Here is a 9,705-nt window from a genome sequence, read left to right on the forward strand (position 1 = left end):
CCTACACATTTGTAGCATTGGCAACAAAAACGACACCACTATTATGAAAAGCACTTTCGACGGTACAGAAGAATCAACGCCACTAATAAAACACGCCCAGAGGTGCACATGACATGTGGGTCCCAATATATCTTGTGGCGAAGGTCGAAATAGCCGAAATAGCCCACACCACTAGTGGCCAACGCCTCTAGATTTCGGGGCCCACATGGCATAAGCGGATAATGTTACTTGTGGCATGACCCTTACAGACCAACGCCACTAGAAAAGGAAGTAGTACCGGCAAAGGATTTTTTCAGACGCCGCTATCAACACTTGGCTTCGCAGGTAGCTGGGTCCCAATTACTAGTGTCGTTGGTGTCCTCCAACGACACTAATGTGAACTCACAAGTAGCACTGACAAAGTTTCTCACGCTTGTGGTTTTTTTCGAAGATACTAGTGGCGCACGGATTTTGGTCGGCGCTACTAACTTGCTCAACCTATAAGGGTTTTCCTACTAGTGAACCAGAGAAGTGAGGGACTGGATAAGATAAGGAAGACCAGACGGGGCGGTGCCAAACCGGATGGTGCATGCATGTGTACTCGAACAAGACAACCAACACACACGCGCGCTTTTTAGCGTTTGGGTCTATATTTTAATAGTGGTTGTTATTGAATTTTATACTATAGATAGTGGACGACGTTGTGGAAAGCAATAGGCTTTATAATCTACTTGTTCATGGGCTAGATCTTTTTTTTTTCTTGTATTCATATGTCAGCTACTTGCTTTAGAAGTTCACATATTGTACTTATCTAGTTATTTGTATCTTTCTTACCATTGATAATTGATTTTGATCTAGGAAGCATGATTTTAGTGGCTTCATTTTTTTTTCTTTTTATGTAGTCAACTGTCTTTGGGGTCATGGGTACATCTAACATCGGTTTTGAAGGGGTGCATGGGAGCTTTGGCAATGGCATCAGGAATAAAAAAGGGGAAAATGTCTTAAGCTTTGCTCTAGCCTACGACATGATTGTAGCTAACACCCTCTTTAAAAAGAGAATCACATCTAGTGACTTTTAGTAGTGGTTAACACTCTTAGCCAGATTGATTTCAATCTTTTGAGAAGAGAAGACAGCAGGCGTGCCTAGATTGTAAGGTGATGCCCAGAGAGAGTGTTGTCTCTCAACATAAGCTTGTGGTGGTTGACTTCAGCTTTCGGATTCGTGCCAATGTCGCTAGAACGAAGTGGTGGAAGCTCAAGGAAGAGGTAGCTTAGGCGTTCAAGGAGACGGTTATTAAGGAGAACCCTTGCAAGGAAGGAGGTGATGCAGACAATATGGATGAAGATGGTGACTTGCATTCGTAAGGTGGCCTTAGAGGAGTTTGGATTGTCAAGAGGAAGTAGAAGCGAAGCTAAAGATACCTGGTGGTGAAATGATGATGTCGAGAAGGCTATTAAGAAGAAGAAAGATTGTTTCAGACGCCTTTACCTGGATAGGAGTGCAGACAACATAGAGAAGTATAAGATGGCAAAGAAGGCCGCAAAGCGAGCTGTGAGTGAAGCAAGTGGTCGGGCGTATGAGGACCTCTACCAGCGGTTAGACACGAAGGAAGGCGAAAGGGAAATCTATAGGATGGCCAAGATCCGAGAGAGGAAGACGAGGGATGTCGACCAAGTCAAATGCATCAAGGATGGAGCAGACCAGCTCCTGGTGAAGGACAAGGAGACTAGCATAGATGGCGGGGAGTACTTCAACTTGTTGTTCAGGTGAAGGACAAGGAGACTAGCATAGATGGCGGGGAGTACTTCGACATGTTGTTCAGGTGAAGGACAAGGAGACTTGCATAGATGGCGGGGAGTACTTTGACATGTTGTTCAATGGGGAGAATGAGAGCTCTACCATTAAACTAACTACTCTTTCGATGATACCAGCAGGCGTTTTGTGCGGCGAATCTAGAAGTTTGAGGTCAGGAGGCAAGACGATGGACCCTGATTGTATGCCCGTTGAGGTGTGGATAGGTCTCGAAGACATTGCGATAGTATGGCTAACTAAGCTTTTCAACCCCATTTTTCGGGCAAATAAGATGCCGGAAGAATGGAGAGGAGTATATTAGTACCAATCTTCAAGAACAAGGGGGTGTTCAGAGTTGTACTAGTTACCGTGGAATTAAGGTGATGAGCCATACAGTGAAGTTATGGGAGAGAGTCATTGAGCATCGCTTAAGAATGACAAGCATGACTAAACATCAGTTTGGTTTCATGCCTGGGAGGTCGGCCATGGAAGCCATTTTCTTGGTGCGACAACTTATGGAGAAATACATGGAGCAAAAGGACCTACATATGGTGTTCATTGACTCGGGAAGGCCTACGATAAGGTACCACAGAATGTCATGTGATGGGCCTTGGAGAAACACAAAGTCCCAGCAAAGTACATTACCCTCATCAAGGACATGTATGATAATGTTGTGATAGTGTTCGAACAAGTGATGGCAACACTAATGACTTTCTCGTTAAAATAGGACTACACCAGGGGTTAGCTCTGAGCCCTTATTTTTTTGCTTTGGTGATGGATGAGGTCACACATGATATACAAAGAGATATCCCATGGTGTATGCTCTTTGTGGATGATGTGGTGCTAGCGATGATAGTCGGACCGGGTCAATAGGAAGTTACATCTATGGAGACAAACCTTGGAATCAAAAGGTTTTAGACTTAGTAGAACTAAAATCGAGTACATGAAGTGCGGTTTCAGTGCTACTAGGCACGAGGAGGTTAGCCCAGATGGTCAGGTGGTGCCGTAGAAGGACACCTTTTGATATTTGGGGTCAATGCTGCAGAAGGATGAGGATATCGATGAAGATGTGAACCATCGAACCAAAGCCGGATGGATAAAGTGGCGCCAAGCTCAGTGTGACGAGAGAGTGCCACAAAGCTAAAAGGCATATTCTATAGGACGGCGATTCAACCCACAATGTTGTATGACACTGAGTGTTGGCCAACCAGATTGAACTGAAACAACGAAAGCCAGTTATTGTCTCGCCTAGCCCGCTCTTGCGAGCGCCGGGGGGGAGGGGGGAGGGGGTGCGAAACCAGCGTCGTCGCCTCCAACCCTCCCCTCCCCCCTCCCCGTCGACGCCGGACAAAGCCCGACCGGTGTCGGTGGCGGCAGGCCCTCCTCCCTTCGGCGTTTGGCGCTGGACAGCGCGGATGCGCGCAACTATGCAAGGCGGCGCGGTGCGTCTGCGTCCGGGGCGGCCGGACGGCGACTCTCTGGCGCGGAGGCGCGAGTGGCTGCAGATCCGCTGCCAAGCATTTCATGCCGCTGTGGGGCGGCTGTGGTGAACTTCTCGGTCCAGATCTGGATCGTGGGGGCTCCGCCGGCCTGCTGCACGTGGGCGGCGCGGCCTAAGGTAGCGTGGGCCAGCCGTCGCCGGTCGTCTCGGCTACTGAAGGTGGTTGGCGCGGTGGTGTGCCATGGTGAGGTGAACCGATGGCTTTTGCGGCTGGAGTTGCCTAGTCTGGGGGCATGGATCGTGCGGGTCGGTGGGGCGGCGGTGCTCAGAGATGGGTGTCAGCCCCCCGCTGGTGGCGCTAGGTGGCGGCAGCGGGCCTCCTTCCCCTTTCTCTAGGCCGATGGCATGGCTGTGAGTTGGGGCTTGTGCTCGGGCGGATCTGGACGGGGCCCGGGGCGAGTTGGAGTTTGCGCTCTGGATAGGTGCGCTTGGGCTCGATCCGGGAGGTGCCTGTGGGCGTTGAGGTCCCTCTCCTCGCGGGTACGGTGGACGTGGATGGTGGTCGAGGCTGCGAAACGTTGTCGGGCACATCGGCGTCAAGGGCCACGGACATGGCGTTGTGAGAGTGTGCTCGGCGACAACCGTCGGGAGTCACGAGGTAGTGTATCCCCCGGTGCACCGGGACTGGCTAGAGACGAAGGCGTGGGTGCTTCCTACTGTGGAGGCATCGACCCATACTCCGTGATTCATGCCGGGCTAGGAGTGAAAAGGAGCTCCCTTTTACTCCTATCGAGGTGGACGCACCATGACGTGGACGGTTTGTGGAGCCTTGGACATGGATGCCGGGGTGGCGGCCCCGGATGGCGGTCCACATGGTTGGCTCTCCGGCGGGCACCATGGCGGCAGTGAAGGCATTCCCTCTTGGTCGTGTGGGCGGCGGTAGGTGGTGCAGCGGGTGGCTCGGGCGCGCTCTTTGTCTCTGCCAATGGCGTCGCCCCGATCCGGATCTGGAGTGCTGGGCTCGTCGCACTTGCCCTGGAGACCTCGTCTGGTGACGCGGGGAGTTGCCGAGTAAAAGCTCTGCGCTTTGTCACCGACGACGGCGACGCTTGGGGCGTTGTTATAATCTTGAAGACGTCGTCGTGGTGCTCCTCTTCGTGTCTGGGTTTCGGGTGAAAACCTATGTCTGTTCGGGACTCGGCAATGGCGACGCTTAGCGCCGTTCTCCCTCCTGGGGGCGTTGTCGTGGAACTTAGGTGTTGTTCTCAGTTCCTCCTGTACTTTATTTCGGCAGCGTAGTCGCTTGCGTGATCCGGTTAGCCTGGGATCGGCATTGTTGGAGTGCTACCCCATCCCGTTGTATCGTTCGGCCGTGTACTCTGTTTGATTGGTGCTCTATTTATAAAGTGGGGCGAAAGCCTGTTTCGAGAGAGAGTGTTGGCCGACTAAAAGGCGACATGTTCAAAAATTAGGTGTAGTGGAGATGCGCATGTTGAGATGGATGTGAGGCCACACAAGGAAGGACCAGGTCTGGAATGATGATATACGAGATAGAGTTGGGCCATATTCAGCGCAGGCCTCTGGAAGCTCCAGTGCATAGCGGACGGCTAAAGCGTGTTGATAATGTCAAGAGAGGTAGGGTAGATCGAACTTGACATGGGAGGAGTCCGTAAAGAGAGATTTGAAGGACTGGAGTATCACCGAAGAACTAGCCATGGACAGGAGGGCATGGAAGCTTGCTATCCATGTGCCAGAGTCATGAGTTGGTTGCGAGATCTTATGGGTTTCACCTCTAGTCTACCCCACCTTGTTTGGGACTGAAGTCTTTGTTGTTGTTGTTGTTGTTGTTGTTGTTGTTGGTGTTGGTGTTGTTGTTGTTGACTGTCAAAATCGTGTGTTTATGTTGCATAGGTTTGCTGCATAAAAGCACTGGAAAACGTCTTATATTATGGGACAGAGGTAGTACCTTTTTAGCAATCATGTGTTACGCCTCGAGTGTTTGAGCATCTGTTCTTAAGAATCCAGATGGCATGCTTTGATGATGTGTTGATTCAGATGTCTAATTTTGTGCTGTAGATGGTGTACTATCTCTAAGGTAATCTTTTCAATTGCTATTTGCAAGAAAAGGAAGTAAGAAGAGGAGAAAAACTCAGTTTTACTTGCAGATGCTCATTCCTGGAGATATGTAATGAGCAGATTTTGGACTTGCTCAATCCAAATGCAACAAATTTATAAGTAAACATTAAAATGTAGTATCTGCATATAGCTATTTGGTCGTTGCATCTGCCTGCACGCCGGGGCTCCCCTGCTACGGAGCGCCGCCGCTTAGTCATCCACTTGCTTGAACCCTGACGCCATCAGCATGGACCATCTCCTGCAGACCTACCATGCTTGTGGTCACTGCTGACAGAAGCACATTCGTTCTGGGCTGCTGCTACTATCTCTCTCTCAGATACGTGTACAGAAATGTTAAGTTGTTGCTGCTGCTCTACCTCCTTCTCTCCCCCCGACCGTGCAAACTGCAAAGGCTGCTGCTCTTATTTCTCTCAGGAGCTTCTCTCTTTCATAGCAAAATACAAGATCTTGCAATAGAATTAATGTGTCAATCCAAAATGTGATTTTTTATTGATATGAAAAAAATATTCGTCTAACGTCAGGTTTAATTCAGAGAAACCTGACAATGATGTGCACGTATTATATTCTTGATGTTGGTATTTCATGCCCTATATCTTTTTGCTAATATGTCTACAACAACTAACCATCTGTTTTTATGTTTCTCTGCCTCCATCCAACTAGGGCTCTTTTGTGTGTGCAGGACAATCCCAACGATTGTCCATTCATTTCATCCGTCGTGTACATCTTGGAGAACGGAAGTGCCAAACTTCATGTCCCGAACCAACCGGTATATTCTGCACCTACGAATAGCAAAGTAGAGCATGCAACAGGCAATACTCAAAATTCAAAGAATATGCCAACTTACAGTTCTAGAGAGAAGATAGGCCAGTTATCACATTACAAGATATTTTGTATAGGGGGGCTCAGATCAGATAGTTGCAAAGGTGGTTGGTTATGGGTGTACATTCCATTTCCAGCTCCATTAGGCTTTGTTCGGTTACACCTCCTCACAGCGGGATTGGGGTGGATTGGAGGAGGTTTTGACTTGTGGAGGGTGCAATCCCTGCCAATCCCTGCCAAACCCCTCCATTTTCCCTGTCAACCGAACAGGCCCTTATTCATGTTGCTAACCCTCTTTCTTTTTATACTCCATTGTTCATGCTCCTAATTCTCTTTCTTTCTTTTAACCCATTCATGTTGCCAAACTTAGTAAGCTGTGATAAGATGACAAAGTGAAATTCCAAATTACACTAAATGACAGTAGGATGCAAGCATATTACACTTTGATAGTAAATTTGCATTGGATCAGACCAACTACTAGAAATGTCGAGATGATATCTGCATGTCCATTTTATTTTACTGTATTTATTTTGCCTTCCTCTCCCTAAAATAGTAAGTTGTTTTTAGCAGACCTGAATAAGCATTGGACCATTGTCTTACTTAATTGATCTGCTTTTGTGGGGCTTCATTAAACCAACTAAGTAAACAGATTTAATTGCCTGCTATTGAAAAAAGAAGAGTGAAGATGTTTTTAACTGTTCATGTACTTTCTGTTTTATTTGTACCGAGGCTCATACTCAAACATTTCATGTTTGCATATAGTCCTTTGTTTTGTTACAGAGAAGGTATCATCGTAGTAAAATAAAATAAAATTGAAGTTTGCTTGTGGTTGATGAATTTGTAGAATAATGTCTACTTTATTATAGCAAGACCATATTAGGTTAGGCTGCATATGTTGCAGTTTTCCGATATAGAATACATTCTACATACCAATAAGCCTGAGGTATGCCATTAATGTCGTATTTTTTTCAGATTTTTATTACTAAATACAAGGGAGCATCACTGATAATTAAAATTACATGTGGTGTTTGGTTCAGATTGCAGAGGCCAAACCTGATGCTACCCCATTGTTTTGTAATGTGCAAGTTAAGCTTCTGATGGTACATAGTTGGCATGCAGTAAAATCTAGCAACCATTGGTGCAGTGCCAAATAAAGTAACCACAGCCGGTTTTATCAACAGAGTCATATTTCAAAGGTACCCCTTCGCGTAAGTATGAAACAGATCTTCGGCTTAAGAAACTAGAGTCTTAGCTTACTAAATTAAATCTTATTAATAGCTCATTTTTTGGTTAGAAATTCATGATCCAGGACCATGAGAAACCAATACTTATGTTGTTCAGGAAAGCATTGAGGATATCGTGTAGAGGATAACACGTGCCAAGGGTTATCTAAATCGAGTTGAATTCGGACTTCCAATCGTGGTATTTTCTTTTGACTGTCTAGGTCGGTCGGTGCCAGTTACTATATAGCTTGCTCTTCCTAACAAAAGTAACACAAATTACTATACCTTGAACTTTGCAACCTTAATATGGATGTCATGAAACAACATTATCCAACTGCAGGTATGAGTCAGAGGTGGTTTATACTTGTGGAAAGAAAACTCAAGAAGTAACCTGGGGATTTTATAACATTATAAAAGGCATTGCAGCATTCAATCTTAACCTGGTGAAAAGGTGCGATTTAAAATAGTAAAGAGTTGCAAAAATGATTGAGGCGTCTGACGAGAGGGCCAAGAAAAATAACGTATAAGCTGTGTAGACAATACATGCACATGGGTAGTTATTTTGAGGGCTTCAGACAAATAGGCCCAGTAGGGATCAAATCTCTTTGGCCGTGCAAGCCTTACTGCCTTAGAAACAAGCTTGCTGAGTTTTTTTGTCAAAATTACTAACAATTCTGTACCTGTTGTTACATCTCTGATAGCCATGTTGTCCATGAAATGAAATCGATTTTCATTGTTGCTTACAAACTTTGTCTGGTTTTGTTAGGAACATCACGATTTTCATCGGTAATTTATTCAGTAAAACATACATGCATGCATGCAAATATACTTATATATTCCTTGGACAAGATGCTCAGAGTTTTATCAATTTTGTTGATGCTTCCAGAAAAACAGGTACAGGTTCTTCTGTTCACATGGTTTGATCTTCAATTTCACCTGATCTTTCTTTGCAGAGATATATATTTTGTCGTAGAAGTTGATATTCCATCAGTTGGCAAGTTAGTGATTTTATTTAGAGATGATGTTATTTTAGATGCTGACTATTTACTTGACTTTCATACCAGTAATTTCGTGAAAATCTTGGGTGTCTGCTTAGCTACAGAGACTCATGTATTCCTTGGAACTTTTGTGCTACACTCCTGCAATTATATGCAGAACCAACGGATGGACTGTTGTCTGCCTTAACCTGAAGTTACTTTTACTTGCAAATGATAGCAAAGATTAGGAGAACAGTCTAAATAAAATCAACACTGTACACCATCTTTAATTTGACGTGTGATTATTTTATTTTCATTTATAGATGACTACATTCCAAAAGGTTTTATTATGAAGAGATTACCCTAAAAATAACAATCGGGGTTTTCGTTCAACTCGCTTCTCTGGTGCATCATATTCACTTTGTTAATTAGCAGGATTTGAGTCCACATCAAAACTCGCTCCAATCTTTGCTGTTTTTCTCATGATCAAACCTCATGAACACCTGCCTCTGCCTCTAGTTCATAATAATGACTGGATATAAAATGGTTTCAGAAAGCGCAGGCTTGCCAGAGTGAACCCGAGGGCATCGACCATGATGCTGTTGCTAGGATGGATTTCAGAGGGTTAGGCATGTCGGAGAAGTGCATTCCGCTTTAGGTGCGATCTTTTGGTCCAACCCAAGACATGGCTGTTAGCTTGTTGGTACATGTACTTGGATCTCAGGATAGCGCCGGGCACAGCTCTATCATGCAAAGCTATTGGAGTGATCAAACTCTGTTGTGATGAACGGTGTTCTTGTTGTAAATTGGCGATCATCTGAAAAACATTTCATCTTTGAGAAGTATGATAACTATCACTCACATGTTTTGCCTGGGGTACAAGAAAACAATTGAAGTACTCTGTTTCTCGATACTCGGCTTTCTACTCTTGCTGGTTCTTTGCCTGAATTGTTTTGAAAAGGATTTCATTTCGGAGTAATTAAAAACATATGCATTGTAGATAATTCTAGGATGCTGGCCATTCGGTGAAGGATTTGTTCGAAGCAAGTAGTATCTTTCTTCTCAAATGAACCTTACTTCCTGGAACACAAGAGTTTAGTTTTGCCAAAGGGAATTTCTTTATACGCAGTATAGTGCCGCGTGTTGCATCATCGTTCACAGGGATAGAGATGAATGTGACTGGTAGTGTCTGGGCAAGCAAGCAATGCCTGGTGAATCGGGTGAGGAGGCTGGACAGGAGCAGGACAATGCCCTGGCGGCGTTCTCCTCCGGCTGAGCTACTAATCTGTGCGCCTGGCGGCGTGATGTTGTCAGCCATTGCCGTGCTTGGGTGGCCTC

At 45.6% G+C, this 9,705-nt stretch overlaps 1 long non-coding RNA gene across 48 annotated transcripts in view; it reads left to right on the forward strand.

Annotated features, from left to right (window-relative positions):
* LOC119270645 overlaps positions 1-9,280 on the forward strand; it is a 61,193-nt gene extending 51,913 nt beyond the window's left edge. For 27 of the 48 annotated variants that reach the window (XR_005134208.1, XR_005134203.1, XR_005134202.1 and 24 more), the window contains 6 exons: positions 6,009-6,114; positions 7,205-7,375; positions 7,509-7,589; positions 7,731-7,841; positions 8,157-8,284; positions 8,921-9,280. This is a non-coding gene — a long non-coding RNA (uncharacterized LOC119270645). Of the gene's footprint in view, positions 1-6,008; positions 6,115-7,011; positions 7,094-7,139; positions 7,376-7,461; positions 7,612-7,730; positions 7,842-8,156; positions 8,285-8,920 lie in introns of those variants that run through there. The other 21 variants (XR_005134225.1, XR_005134240.1, XR_005134204.1 and 18 more) reach the window with 21 other exon arrangements.
* The last annotated feature ends 425 nt before the right edge of the window (positions 9,281-9,705 follow it).

Source organism: Triticum dicoccoides, chromosome 3A (assembly GCF_002162155.2).
Source record: "Triticum dicoccoides isolate Atlit2015 ecotype Zavitan chromosome 3A, WEW_v2.0, whole genome shotgun sequence".
Lineage (NCBI taxonomy): Eukaryota > Viridiplantae > Streptophyta > Magnoliopsida > Poales > Poaceae > Triticum > Triticum dicoccoides.